The sequence below is a fragment of the Xenopus laevis genome, chromosome 2S, assembly GCF_017654675.1.
Source record: "Xenopus laevis strain J_2021 chromosome 2S, Xenopus_laevis_v10.1, whole genome shotgun sequence".
Lineage (NCBI taxonomy): Eukaryota > Metazoa > Chordata > Amphibia > Anura > Pipidae > Xenopus > Xenopus laevis.
In genome coordinates this window covers 167670665-167686500 of record NC_054374.1, presented here as the reverse complement: position 1 = coordinate 167686500, position 15836 = coordinate 167670665, and the positions used below count along the sequence as shown (strand labels likewise).

General features: G+C 42.5%; 1 protein-coding gene across 1 annotated transcript in view; it reads right to left on the bottom strand.

Annotated features, from left to right (window-relative positions):
• Positions 1-11998, bottom strand: part of rhog.S (ras homolog family member G S homeolog) — a 28730-nt gene extending 16732 nt beyond the window's left edge. The window contains exon 1 of the mRNA XM_018250481.2: positions 11711-11998. The gene's annotated coding sequence lies outside the window, so the exon portion shown is untranslated. The remainder of the gene's footprint in view (positions 1-11710) is intronic.
• Positions 11999-15836: the final 3838 nt, after the last annotated feature.

The following is a 15836-nucleotide window of genomic DNA, read 5'->3' as shown; positions in this document are numbered from 1 at the left end:
AAGTCTTTATTTCTGGGGAACAATCTGAAAACAACTGAATTAAAAAAAATGTTTGGAAGGTGAACATCCCCTTTAAATTCTGTATGTGAGTGCAGGGAATGGTCACTCATGATCACATGACTTTCATCAGCTCCTTCTAATCCAGTGACAATCAACATGGCATCTCTCACTATTGTGGCACTTGCTACACAATAGATTGTCACTATGAACTGGTGTGTGTGACTGGCTATAGTGTTGTGATACAATCGCAGTGACAGCAGGAAGGCTACACACAAATGCAGTTGTAGGTAAGAAATATAAAAAGGCCTATATACGTAAATACGTTATTAATAATAATAATAATAATAATAGTCGTGGGTGAGATAACTGCCTGTGCAGCACTAGCCTGAGGCTTCTTATTATGAGAACGTGATATAAACGTGATATAATGGCTTCCAGCTTCACATTCTCTAGCCCATCTGCTGTGTGGCACGGGGAGGGTCTGGCTCGGCTTCTCTGTGGTTCAATGAAATGAGGGAGTTTAGTGGTTTCCAAACCAGTGGGAAAATCATTGGGTCCTTATAGTGGAGATGCTTCTATAAATATAATATGGTCATAGATATTTGCCCCCTCCAGAGTCAGCGCTTGGTACAAGCTCCTTTGGCTGCCGTTACTGCTGCGACTTTTGGGGGGTTTAGTGGGTACCGGTTTGTTCAGGAGGGATCGGGGCCCATTTTTCCAGGCAGATTTGCTTCGGGTTGTTCTGGGAAGTTGGAAGAATCCTCAGTTTTCAGATAGGGCCACATATTCGGAGATGGACTGGGATTAGGGCTGAGCCTGGTTCCGAAGGTTTAAGAGCCACAAACAGGTTCTCTTGCCGGATTTGCTTTGGCATTTGCCGTTCTTACTTTTATTGTAACCACATGTAGTGATGGGCGAATTCGCGCCGAGCGAATAAATTCACGAAGCGCCCGCGAAAATTCGCGGTAAAAAACGGGCGCCGGCGTCGGAAAAACGGGCGCCGGCGTCAAAAACGAGACGCCGGCACCGTTTCGCGAATTTTTCGCCATTTCGCGAATTTCGCGCGAAATTTGCGAATTTTTCGGCGAAACGGCGCAAATTCGCCCATCACTAACCACATGCCCAGTTTGTGCTGATGAGGAGCAGCCCCCCAGTATCTATACTCCCATACTTCTCTGTATATATGGCGTGTTTGAGGAGACCACCATATTGCTCAAGTCTTTATCCAAAAACCTCTATTTTGACTACAACTATTCCCCTAATTTCACCTGATTCTCTTACATCAGATTTCCTCCCATCAATGCCATTGTTATGCTCTTGGTATGGAGGGCCGTAGCTGGGGGGCAGCAGGGTCCGGCCATTTCTCTTTCAGCACAATTATGTCCCCAATACACAGAGCCTGGGCCATACAGAATGGGTTTGCCAAGAACCTGACTGCACAAAACCCTGACCTCAACCCAACTGAACCCCCATGGGATGATTTGGAACCCCGACTTAAACCCCAACATCACTGCCCAACCTCATTAATGCTCTTGTGGCTGAATAGAAGCAACTCCCAGCAACAACTCCCAGCAACAATGTTCCAACATCTAATGGGAACCTTCTTAGAAGACAGGGGGCAGTTATAGCAGCAAAGGGAGGGGCAACAGAACAGTGTGTTGTTGCAGAACTACACTCCCCTGCTTGTTTGTGCTCCTATTAACTTATTTATTCTCAGTTCACAATTTAAAGGGACTTGTTTAGTGGCAGAAAGGCAAGGGAGTTGTGTGTGCCATTCACAAGGAGTGTGTAACGGTCGGCACTCAACACCAGAAAAAATGCCAAGCACCCTGGTCTTGGCTCGTGCTTCACCAGTAGTGTGACCACCTTTGGCCTCGGGAGGAGCCTTCAGCTACTTGGGTGCCACCCGGACTTAAACGAGAGGTGCAAGGCAAAAGGTTCTGGACAGGCAGTTTAGCGAGAGTCTTTGGGCAGAAGGTCGTAGTACAAGGCGTTAAGCAATAGAGTAGTCAGATCAGGCCGGGTCGGGGCAGGCAGAGAATAAACGTAGTCAGGCAGGCAAGGGTCAAACCAGGAAGTCAATCAGAATCGGAGTCGGTCAACAGGCAAGGGTCAGGTTACAGAGAGTAGAATCGTCAAAGCCAGGCAGGAGTCAAAACGGGTATCAGAATCAGAATAAAGCTCACAAACCACCAGGAACTATCACAGGCAAGGTCTCACAGCCCCAATGAGCCTTATATACTGTTCAAATTTCACGCCATTTCGCGCTGGCGTCATCATGCCAGCGCGCCTGCGCCTTTAAACCTCACAAGAGTGCGCCGCGCGCGCCCTAAGATACAGGCGCCAGCGGCCTAACAGAGCCGTGCCGTCCCCCCACTAGACCACCAGGTAAGTTCCTCACAGAGGGTCTCAGATCAGTGGTGCCTAGGGTTGCCACCTGGCAGGTAAAAATGATGCTTGGTGCCAATGTTATTAATAGGAAAAAAATACAAGAATATAGAAAGGCCGGTATTTTTTTCCAGAAAAGGTGGCAACCCTAGTGGTGCCACTAGCAGAGATTTAGAGGCACATTTATCAAAGGTTGAATTTCAAATTCGTGTGAGTTTTTAAAAACTCCCCTAAAATTCCATAAATTCCACCAATCAAAAATTGAATTTTTAAAACTCTAATGAATTAAATCGACCCAAAAACATGAATGGAATTAGTTTTGAATTTAAAAAAACTCAATTCGAGTTTTGTTTTAGAAAAAAAACTCGAATGTCAGGACGGCTGCAAACAACTCCAAACTGATCCCTGGACGTCTCCCCCTGACTCAAACTGCAATTCGGCAGGTTTTAAGTGGCCAATAGTCGAATTCGAGTCGTAAAAGGGCCATAGTATGATAAATCTTAAAAATCGAATTCAATGTTTTTTTTAAAAAAAACTCAAATCAAATTTGATAACTCCCTAGTCAAATTTGACAGTTTTGACCATAAAAAATTTGAAAATTCGAATTTTCAATTCGACCCTTGATAAATATGCAACTTCCACTTGCACAAACTTACTGTTTATAGAAGTGCAAGATGCCCTTAAAGGGGAAGGAAACCTAGTCAGCGCAAACCCCCCACCCCCCCTCCCGTTTGTTGCTCTCCCTCCTCCCTCCCCCCTGGCCTACCCGTCCCGATGGGCAAATGCCCCTAACTTGTGGCAGATCGGGTGGAAGAAGATGTCGTCGGTGAACTCCCTGGACTGGACCTGCGCAGAAGGGTAAGTAACAAGTTAGGGGCATTTGCCCAGCAGGATGGGTAGGCCAGGGGGGAGGAGGGAGGGTGGGCAACAAACAGGAGGGGGTTGGGGGTTTGCGCCAACTAGGTTTCCTTCCCCTTTAAGGCCCCCATACACGATACAGACCGAGTTGGCAGCTTATTGGCCCGTGTGTGGGGACATCAGGCAGAAAGTGTTACAGATCTCATCGGGCAGGTTAAAAAATCCCGTTGGATTGCAGCCACATCTGTGCGTTTGTGCGTTCCCGCAATCCAAACGCCCGTATCAGATCCATTATGGTCCGATTGTTGGGCCCTGGACATATCGAGGGGATCTCTACGTCTATGGCCACCTTTAGTGCTCATTCTGTCTGGGGTTTGGCTACACTTTGCACTTCACACCACTATTCTGGCACAAGGTTCACAGTGCAGCAAGTTAGGTCACAAGTCAGCTGACTGCCTGTCATAGGGTTATGTCACTGCAGCCTAACTTGTGCATGTAAATGCTGAAACCCCTCATGAATACAGCGGTGCCAGATGCAGGAAGAGCAGCATTCATGGGGACGGCCACAGGTCTCTGCATACAGAGCAGGGCACAAAGTGCAAAAACATGGGAGATTGTACCTGTTTTATACACTTTGCTCCCAAAGTATATTTGTATATGTACAAAGTATATATATATATATATATAAAACAGGTATATTGTAAATGACCGTTTAAGTTTACTGAGGAACAATCGGAAAAAGTGTCAGCCCTCGATGAATCTGACATTCCTTGCGGAACTAAATCTTGGTGGTTTTCATCCATGCCCACAGTATGCCCTGCTATGCCAACCAAGCCCCTGGCTCTATCCTGAGGGGGTGACTCCAAAAAATCCAGGAAGGTTGAAAGGTTGGTGAGGACTAATTCCGGTGAGATGGGCCAGACTATTTGGTTTCCTGGTTGCTCTAGCTGCATTACTGAATGGAGACATTTTGGGTGAACAATTATTTACTGGCCAAGATATTCTTGAAACGTTTCTATATATTTGTAGCCTTGTTATGAGCCGAGGGGCCCAGACAGGGACAGCGGGGCCACATAGTAACAGTAGGGCCATTGGCCTATAATAATTTATAACCAACCTGCAACTGCCAGCTGGGGCATCATTGGCCAGTTAGAGGTGACTAACCCACAAAAGGGCAAAACCATTGAAAACATATATATGTGTATGATATATGTGTATAATATATATGTGTATGATATATGTGTATGATATATATGTGTATGATATATATGTGTATGATATATATGTGTATGATATATTTGTGTATGATATATGTGTATGATATATAGGTGTGTAATATATGTGTATGATATATGTGTATGATGTATGTGTATGATATATGTGCATGATATATATGTGTATGATATATATGTGTATGATATATATGTGTATGATATATATGTGTATGATATATATGTGTATGATATATGTGTATGATATATAGGTGTGTGATATATGTGTATAATATATATGTGTATGATATATATGTGTATGATATATATGTGTATGATATATATGTGTATGATATATATGTGTATGATATATGTGTATGATATATAGGTGTGTAATATATGTGTATGATATATGTGTATGATATATGTGCATGATATATATGTGTATGATATATATGTGTATGATATATAGGTGTGTAATATATGTGTATGATATATGTGTATGATATATGTGCATGATATATATGTGTATGATATATATGTGTATGATATATGTGTATAATATATATGTGTATAATATACAGGTGGTATGTGTATGATATATATGTGTATGATATATGTGTATGATATATGTGCATTATATATATGTGTATGATATATATGTGTATGATATATGTGTGTATGATATATGTGTATGATATATGTGTATAATATATATGTGTATGATATATGTGTATAATATATATGTGTATGATATATGTGTATAATATATATGTATATAATATATATGTGTATGATATAAATTTGTATGATATATTTGTAAGATAAATGTGTATAATATATATGTGTATGATATACGTGTATAATATATATGTGTATGATATATGTGTATGATATATATGTGTATGATATATATGTGTATGATATATGTGTGTATGATATATGTGTATGATATATGTGTATAATATATATGTGTATGATATATGTGTATACCGTATATACCCGAGTATAAGCCGAGTTTTTCAACATCCAAAATGTGCTGAAAAAGTCTACCTCGGCTTATACTCGGGTCAGCGGCACCCGACCCGAGTAGCTGAGATTGCAGTCACTTTTAATCATTCCTATACCAACAGTTCACTTGGGGAGAGACTGCAATATCCCACAATGCCCTCTGTTGGTTATATGAAAGAATAACAGTGCGCCCTCTGTTGGTTATATGAAAGAATAACAGTGACTGCAATATCACACAGCACCCTCTGTTGGTTATATGAAAGAATAACAGTGACTGCAATATCACACAGCGCCCTCTGTTGGTTATATGAAAGAATAACAGTGACTGCAATATCACACAGCGCCATCTGTTGGTTATATGAAAGAATAACAGTGACTGCAATATCACACAGCACCCTTTGTTGGTTATATGAAAGAATAACAGTGACTGCAATATCACACAGTGCCCTTTGTTGGTTATATGAAAGAATAACAGTGACTGCAATATCACACAGCGCCCTCTGTTGGTTATATGAAAGAATAACAGTGATGGCAATATCACATAGCGCCCTCTGTTGGTTATATGAAAGAATAACAGTGACTGCAATATCACACAGCGCCCTCTGTTGGTTGTATGAAAGAATAACAGTGACTGCAATATCACACAGCGCCCTCTGTTGGTTATATGAAAGAATAACAGTGACTGCAATAGCACACAGCACCCTCTGTTGGTTATATGAAAGAATAACAGTGACTGCAATATCACACAGCACCCTCTGTTGGTTATATGAAAGAATAACAGTGACTGCAATATCACACAGCACCCTCTGTTGGTTATATGAAAGAATAACAGTGACTGCAATATCACACAGCGCCCTCTGTTGGTTATATGAAAGAATAACAGTGACTGCAATATCACACAGCGCCCTCTGTTGGTTATATGAAAGAATAACAGTGACTGCAATATCACACAGTGCCCTTTGTTGGTTATATGAAAGAATAACAGTGACTGCAATATCACACAGCGCCATCTGTTGGTTATATGAAAGAATAACAGTGACTGCAATATCACACAGCGCCCTCTGTTGGTTATATGAAAGAATAACAGTGATGGCAATATCACATAGCGCCCTCTGTTGGTTATATGAAAGAATAACAGTGACTGCAATATCACACAGCGCCCTCTGTTGGTTATATGAAAGAATAACAGTGATGGCAATATCAAACAGCACCCTCTGCATATGGTAGTGGGACAGTGGGACAATGCACACAGTAATCCGTTTGGCAATTCTCTGTCACCATCAACTTTGCAAAGAAGTCCGGTTGATCGCTGGGGGGGTCGCTTTGGCAGAATGTGCGCTGCTGGGAGACAGGGCTGTAGTTGTGTCTAGGCTTATACTCGAGTCAATAAGTTTTCCCAGTTTTCGTAGGTAAAATTAGGTACCTCGGCTTATACTCGGGTCGGCTTATACTCGAGTATATACGGTAATATATATGTGTATGATATATGTGTATAATATATATGTGTATAATATATATGTGTATGATATAAATTTGTATGATATTATTATTATTATTATTATTAACATGTATTTATATAGCGCCAACATATTGCGTAGCACTGTAAAGTAAATGTGATTATACAACTACATCACATGAATTACATACATAGAATATATGGAGTAACAAACATCACAATCAATACAGGTACAAAAAGGTGAGGAAGGCCCTATGCATAGGCATACAGTCTAAAGGGAAGGGAGTAATACACAAGGTGTGGGAGTGGGCAAGATCGAATTAAGTGGGTGAGAAATGTGGTATTGCGTTTGGTAGTTAAGCAGAGTGAGGGTAGGCTTCTCGAAAGAAGTGCGTTTTCAGAGATTTCTTGAAAGTAGAAAGGTTGGGAGAAAGTCGGACAGACCGTGGGAGAGCGTTCCAGAGGAGGGGTGCAGCCCTTGCAAAGTCTTGAATGCGAGCATGTGAGGAGGTAATGAGAGAAGAGTTGAGTAGCAGGTCAGTAGAGGAGCGTAGTAAGCGAGTGGGTGAGTATATAGAGATGAGTTTAGAGATGTAGGGTGGGGCAGAGTTATGAAGTGCTTTGAAAGTCAGTGTCATTAATTTGAATTTGATTCTGAAAGGTAACGGAAGCCAGTGCAGGGATTGACAGAATGGCGAGGCAGAGGAGGAGCGGTTGCTGAGGTGTATGAGCCTCGCAGCAGTGTTCATTATGGACTGGAGAGGTGACAGTCTCTGGAGGGGGAGGCCAATTAAAAGAGAGTTACAGTAGTCTAGACGCGATATGATGAGAGAGTGAATAAGAATTTTGGCAGCGTCTTGGGTGATAAATGATCGTATTTTGGATATGTTCCTTAGGTGGAAGTGACAAGATTTAATAAGTGACTGGATATGAGGAGTGAATGACAGGGCAGAATCTAGGATAACCCCAAGGCACCGGGCCTGGGGAGAGGGGGTGATAGTGGAATTGTTAACTATGATGGATACTTCGGGGATGCTACTGGTGTTAGTTCGAGGAAAGAGAACCATTTCAGTTTTAGAGAGGTTTAATTTAAGGTAGCGTTGTGACATCCAGGTAGAGATAGCGGACAGGCAGGAGGAGACGCGAGTTAGGAGTTCTGGGTTGAGATCAGGAGATGAGAGATAGATCTGAGTATCGTCAGCATAGAGGTGGTAGTGGAAACCATAAGAATTTATTAATTTGCCAAGGGAGGAAGTATAGAGGGAGAATAGTAATGGTCCCAGGACAGAGCCTTGGGGAACTCCAACAGAAAGAGGTAGGGGAGAAGATGCTACTCCATTGTAGGAGACACTGAAGGAACGATTGGTGATGTAAGAAGAGAACCAAGACAGGGCTGTGTCACGAAGGCCAAGTGACTGGAGGGACTGGAGGAGGAGAGGGTGATCTACAGTGTCAAATGCGGCTGAGAGGTCAAGCAGTATTAGTAGTGAGAAGTGATTGTTGGCTTTAGCGGTTAAAAGTTCATTAGTCAGTCGAGTCAGGGCAGTTTCCGTGGAGTGTTGTGGCTTAAAACCAGATTGTAGGGGGTCCAGCAGGTTATTGTCAGAGAGGAATGAGGTAAGTCGGTTGTAGACTAGGCGCTCAAGTAGTTTAGAGATGAAAGGTAGCAGAGAGATAGGTCGGAGGTTGTCAAGATTGGAGGGATCAAGAGAGGGTTTTTTCAGGATGGGGGTGACAAGAGCATGTTTTAGTTGAGAAGGAAACAGTCCAGTTGAGAGGGAAAGATTAAATAGGTGAGTTAAGGCTTTGATTAGACACGGATTGGTATTGCGGAGAAGTTTTGAGGGAATTGGATCAAGCGGGCAGGTGGTAAGGTGAGAAGAGGCCAGAAGCTTTGAGACTTCCTCATCAGTGACAGGGGTGAAGGAGCACAGGAGGGACTGGGGAGTGTGGAGGGAGGGTGGTGGAAGTCTAGGGGGGTTGAGTAGTGTAATGTCCCTTCTGATAGTGTCAATTTTGTTTTTGAAGTGCTCAGCAATATCTTGAGCAGAGACAGATGTGCATGGAGGGGGTGGAGAAGGGGAAAGGAGAGTGTTAAAGGTGGAGAAAAGTTGTGCTGGTTTTTTAGAAAGGGAGTTAATGAGTGAAGTAAAGTAAGTTTGTTTGGCTTGGAAGAGGCTGGTGTTAAAGGAGCGCAGGGCAGATTTGTAGCTCCAAAAGTCTGATTCTGAACGGGATTTGCGCCAGCGACGCTCAAGTGCACGTGAGTGTCTTTGGAGCGCTTTTGTATGAGCAGTATGCCAAGGTTGAAGTGGTTTGGGTCTAGAACGTTTAGTTTTTAAAGGAGCAAGCTCATTTAGGGCAGTGGTGAGAGTACTATAGTAGATAGAGGTAGCCACATTAGGACATGAGATGGCTGAGATATTAGAGTGAAGAGAGTCAAAGGAAGAAGAGAGATGTGACACGTCTATAGCTTGCAAGTCACGGTAGGTACGTGTTTGGGGAATAGCAGGGGGTGAGGAGGGAGTTAGTGAGAGTTGAAATGTGAGCATATTGTGATCAGAGAGGGGAAATGGGGAGTTAGTAAAATTGGAGGTTGAACAGAGTCTGGTAAATATGAGATCCAGAGCATTACCATTGGAGTGAGAGGGGGAGTCTGAGCACAAAGATAAGCCTAGGGAGGAGGTTAGTGAAAGAAGTTTAGAGACAGAAGAGTTGTTAATGTTGTTAACGGGTATATTAAAGTCACCTAATATGATGGATGGTATGTTAGATGAAAGAAAGTAAGGAAGCCAGGCAGCAAAGTTGTCCAGAAATTGTGCAGTTGGTCCTGGTGGTGGATATATAAGAGCAATGCAGAGTGAAACCGGAGAAAAGAGCCTAATGAGACTCAAATGAGGAGAATGATAGAGAGGGAACAGGTGGAAGAACTTTAAAAGTACAGCGGGGAGAGAGAAGCAAACGTACCCCACCTCCAGGTCTGTTACCAGGTCTGGGAGTATGAGTAAGGTGTAGGCCCCCATAGGACAGGGCAGCAGGTGAGGCGGTGTCAGTAGGAGAAAGCCAGGTTTCAGTAAGTGCGAGTAGGTTAAAGGAATTTGCAATGAAATGGTCGTGTATAGCGGTGAGTTTGTTGCAGACAGATCTGGCATTCCAGAGAGCACAGGAAAGATTAACTGGGTTTTTGGGTATAGGAGTAAGTGTTCTGTACTGTGTGAATTTGCTCTGGAGAGAAGGAGCTCGTGGTTGTGATATAACTGGGATGGGGTAAGGGCCAGGGTTTGGGGAAATGTCCCCAGCTGCCAGCAATAGAAAGGAAAGAAAGACTAAGTGTGAGTGGGATTTATAAGTCCTTCGTTTGTATGAAAAGGAGGAGTTTTGTGGAATAGCTAAACCGAGTACTTTATAAACTTCATGTGTGGAGAGGGAAGGAGAGGAGAGAAGAGAGGCTGAGATTTTTATAGAAGTGGGACTTGCCGGAGGAGGTAGTGAAAAATGTTTTATGAAGCATGAGAGTGAAAGGAGGAGAAATGCAGGATAAAGCATGTTTGGAATAAGAAGTAACAAACTAGCAGGTACTATTTGTAAGATAAATGTGTATAATATATATGTGTATGATATATGTGTATAATATATATGTGTATGATATATGTGTATAATATATATGTATGATATATGTGTATAATATATATGTATGATATATGTGCATGATATATATGTGTATGATATATATGTGTATGATATATATGTGTATGATATATGTGTATAATATATATGTGTATAATATACAGGTGGTATGTGTATGATATATATGTGTATGATATATGTGTATGATATATGTGCATTATATATATGTGTATGATATATATGTGTATGATATATGTGTGTATGATATATGTGTATGATATATGTGTATAATATATATGTGTATGATATATGTGTATAATATATATGTGTATGATATATGTGTATAATATATATGTATATAATATATATGTGTATGATATAAATTTGTATGATATATTTGTAAGATAAATGTGTATAATATATATGTGTATGATATATGTGTATGATATATGTGTATAATATATATGTGTTTAATATATATGTGTATAATATATGGACCCGGAACTATGGCTCCTACCCACTGGCCTAAAGTCCACATCTTGCCCTAATGTCACCAGTTTGTTCTACTTTTGCCATCTTGTACAACTGTCACCAGTTGAATAGGAGAGAACTGGATAGAAAGATGAGTAATACAAAGAAGCAATAACAATACATTTGTAGATTTGCCGAGCATTTCTTTTCAGATGGGGTCAGTGACCCCCATTTCAAAGCTGGAAAGATTTAGAAGAAAAAGGCAAGTAATTTAAAAAAAACTATTAAAAATAAATAATGAAGTCCAGCTGAAAAGTTGCTTAAAATTAGACATTCTATAACATACAAAAAGTTAACTTAAAGGTGGAGCACCCCTTTAAGGCTGTGTCTCTCCAATTCCTGCTGCAAAGAGAATGCTGGGAGATGTAGTTGACATGGAAGATCTCTAGACTGTTCCCTTAGCAGTGGAACAAGGCCCACACGTGTCACCAGTGGAGTCTGTGAGTACAAGAGATGCCCCATAATTCTATGACATGGGTGGGCGGTATGATATATAAATGCTTTCCTGGCCCCATACACTATCATTAGTACATACAAAAAGCCCCTTTCACTACCCGGCTGATAACATGACAGTTTGTCCCCATGAAACCCAACCCAGGGGCCACTCATCCCTCTCTGTGTTACTCACCGCTCATATCTCTGTGCTGGAGACCAGGGGTCCGACTGGGGGTCTCTCTGAGCCTGGAGAGGGTCCCTGGGTACCCGGATACAGTTACTGGGCAGCTGGGGGTCCCGGGTCACATAGAGGGAGATGCTGTGAGGATTGAGAGGCAGGAGAAGATGTTCTCTGGGTGGGACACACTGGGGTCCCTGGGAGTCAGAAGAAGAGAAGTTGGCCGGGGCTGCAGGGCTGGGTTTGTGGCTGAGAGAATCTCACTAGATCAGGAGGAAGTGAGACAAGAGGAAGTTACAAGAAAGACCTTGTTTAACCCTCTCAGCCTTAGAATCAACTCTCCCCCACCCCAATTTTAACCCTCTGCCCATCACATCTGGAGCCCATTGCAAGCCCAGGGGTCAACCATAAGCCAAGACCCCCACATGTTTCTTATAACCCTTTCACTGCCGTGTTACAGAGCCCCAGACTGGGCAGTACAGTGATGAGTAATAGATCAGTGTTACCGAGGGGTTAACTAGTAACTAGGGTTTCTGGCAGCAGTGCAGAGAAGAGAAAGGGACAGACACAATGACAGTTACACAGAACTATAAACCCAGTGAGAATGAGGAATGAATGGATATTGGGAAGTTGTATCAGGAGTCAGAAGCAGCAGTGCAGAGAAAGGGACAGACACAATGACAGTTACACAGAACTATAAACCCAGTGAGAATGAGGAATGAATGGATATTGGGAAGTTGTATCAGGAGTCAGAGGCAGCAGTGCAGAGAAGAGAAAGGGACAGACACAATGACAGTTACACAGAACTATAAACCCAGTGAGAATGAGGAATGAATGGATATTGGGAAGTTGTATCAGGAGTCAGAAGCAGCAGTGCAGAGAAAGGGACAGACACAATGACAGTTACACAGAACTATAAACCCAGTGAGAATGAGGAATGAATGGATATTGGGAAGTTGTATCAGGAGTCAGAAGCAGCAGTGCAGAGAAAGGGACAGACACAATGACAGTTACAAAGAACTATAAACCCAGTGAGAATGAGGAATGAATGGATATTGGGAAGTTGTATCAGTAGTCAGAAGCAGCAGTGCAGAGAAGAGAAAGGGACAGACACAATGACAGTTACACAGAACTATAAACCCAGTGAGAATGAGGAATGAATGGATATTGGGAAGTTGTATCAGGAGTCAGAGGCAGCAGTGCAGAGAAAGGGACAGACACAATGACAGTTACACAGAACTATAAACCCAGTGAGAATGAGGAATGAATGGATATTGGGAAGTTGTATCAGGAGTCAGAAGCAGCAGTGCAGAGAAGAGAAAGGGACAGACACAATGACAGTTACACAGAACTATAAACCCAGTGAGAATGAGGAATGAATGGATATTGGGAAGTTGTATCAGGAGTCAGAAGCAGCAGTGCAGAGAAAGGGACAGACACAATGACAGTTACACAGAACTATAAACCCAGTGAGAATGAGGAATGAATGGATATTGGGAAGTTGTATCAGGAGTCAGAGGCAGCAGTGCAGAGAAAGGGACAGACACAATGACAGTTACACAGAACTATAAACCCAGTGAGAATGAGGAATGAATGGATATTGGGAAGTTGTATCAGTAGTCAGAAGCAGCAGTGCAGAGAAGAGAAAGGGACAGACACAATGACAGTTACACAGAACTATAAACCCAGTGAGAATGAGGAATGAATGGATATTGGGAAGTTGTATCAGGAGTCAGAAGCAGCAGTGCAGAGAAGAGAAAGGGACAGACACAATGACAGTTACACAGAACTATAAACCCAGTGAGAATGAGGAATGAATGGATATTGGGAAGTTGTATCAGGAGTCAGAGGCAGCAGTGCAGAGAAAGGGACAGACACAATGACAGTTACACAGAACTATAAACCCAGTGAGAATGAGGAATGAATGGATATTGGGGAGTTGTATCAGGAGTCAGAAGCAGCAGTGCAGAGAAAGGGACAGACACAATGACAGTTACACAGAACTATAAACCCAGTGAGAATGAGGAATGAATGGATATTGGGAAGTTGTATCAGGAGTCAGAGGCAGCAGTGCAGAGAAGAGAAAGGGACAGACACAATGACAGTTACACAGAACTATAAACCCAGTGAGAATGAGGAATGAATGGATATTGGGAAGTTGTATCAGGAGTCAGAAGCAGCAGTGCAGAGAAAGGGACAGACACAATGACAGTTACACAGAACTATAAACCCAGTGAGAATGAGGAATGAATGGATATTGGGAAGTTGTATCAGGAGTCAGAGGCAGCAGTGCAGAGAAAGGGACAGACACAATGACAGTTACACAGAACTATAAACCCAGTGAGAATGAGGAATGAATGGATATTGGGGAGTTGTATCAGGAGTCAGAAGCAGCAGTGCAGAGAAAGGGACAGACACAATGACAGTTACACAGAACTATAAACCCAGTGAGAATGAGGAATGAATGGATATTGGGAAGTTGTATCAGGAGTCAGAAGCAGCAGTGCAGAGAAAGGGACAGACACAATGACAGTTACACAGAACTATAAACCCAGTGAGAATGAGGAATGAATGGATATTGGGAAGTTGTATCAGGAGTCAGAGGCAGCAGTGCAGAGAAAGGGACAGACACAATGACAGTTACACAGAACTATAAACCCAGTGAGAATGAGGAATGAATGGATATTGGGAAGTTGTATCAGGAGTCAGAAGCAGCAGTGCAGAGAAAGGGACAGACACAATGACAGTTACACAGAACTATAAACCCAGTGAGAATGAGGAATGAATGGATATTGGGAAGTTGTATCAGGAGTCAGAAGCAGCAGTGCAGAGAAGAGAAAGGGACAGACACAATGACAGTTACACAGAACTATAAACCCAGTGAGAATGAGGAATGAATGGATATTGGGAAGTTGTATCAGGAGTCAGAGGCAGCAGTGCAGAGAAAGGGACAGACACAATGACAGTTACACAGAACTATAAACCCAGTGAGAATGAGGAATGAATGGATATTGGGAAGTTGTATCAGGAGTCAGAAGCAGCAGTGCAGAGAAGAGAAAGGGACAGACACAATGACAGTTACACAGAACTATAAACCCAGTGAGAATGAGGAATGAATGGATATTGGGAAGTTGTATCAGGAGTCAGAGGCAGCAGTGCAGAGAAAGGGACAGACACAATGACAGTTACACAGAACTATAAACCCAGTGAGAATGAGGAATGAATGGATATTGGGAAGTTGTATCAGGAGTCAGAAGCAGCAGTGCAGAGAAAGGGACAGACACAATGACAGTTACACAGAACTATAAACCCAGTGAGAATGAGGAATGAATGGATATTGGGAAGTTGTATCAGGAGTCAGAAGCAGCAGTGCAGAGAAGAGAAAGGGACAGACACAATGACAGTTACACAGAACTATAAACCCAGTGAGAATGAGGAATGAATGGATATTGGGAAGTTGAATCAGGAGTCAGAGGCAGCAGTGCAGAGAAAGGGACAGACACAATGACAGTTACACAGAACTATAAACCCAGTGAGAATGAGGAATGAATGGATATTGGGAAGTTGTATCAGGAGTCAGAAGCAGCAGTGCAGAGAAGAGAAAGGGACAGACACAATGACAGTTACACAGAACTATAAACCCAGTGAGAATGAGGAATGAATGGATATTGGGAAGTTGTATCAGGAGTCAGAAGCAGCAGTGCAGAGAAAGGGACAGACACAATGACAGTTACACAGAACTATAAACCCAGTGAGAATGAGGAATGAATGGATATTGGGAAGTTGTATCAGGAGTCAGAGGCAGCAGTGCAGAGAAAGGGACAGACACAATGACAGTTACACAGAACTATAAACCCAGTGAGAATGAGGAATGAATGGATATTGGGGAGTTGTATCAGGAGTCAGAAGCAGCAGTGCAGAGAAAGGGACAGACACAATGACAGTTACACAGAACTATAAACCCAGTGAGAATGAGGAATGAATGGATATTGGGAAGTTGTATCAGGAGTCAGAAGCAGCAGTGCAGAGAAAGGGACAGACACAATGACAGTTACACAGAACTATAAACCCAGTGAGAATGAGGAATGAATGGATATTGGGAAGTTGTATCAGGAGTCAGAGGCAGCAGTGCAGAGAAAGG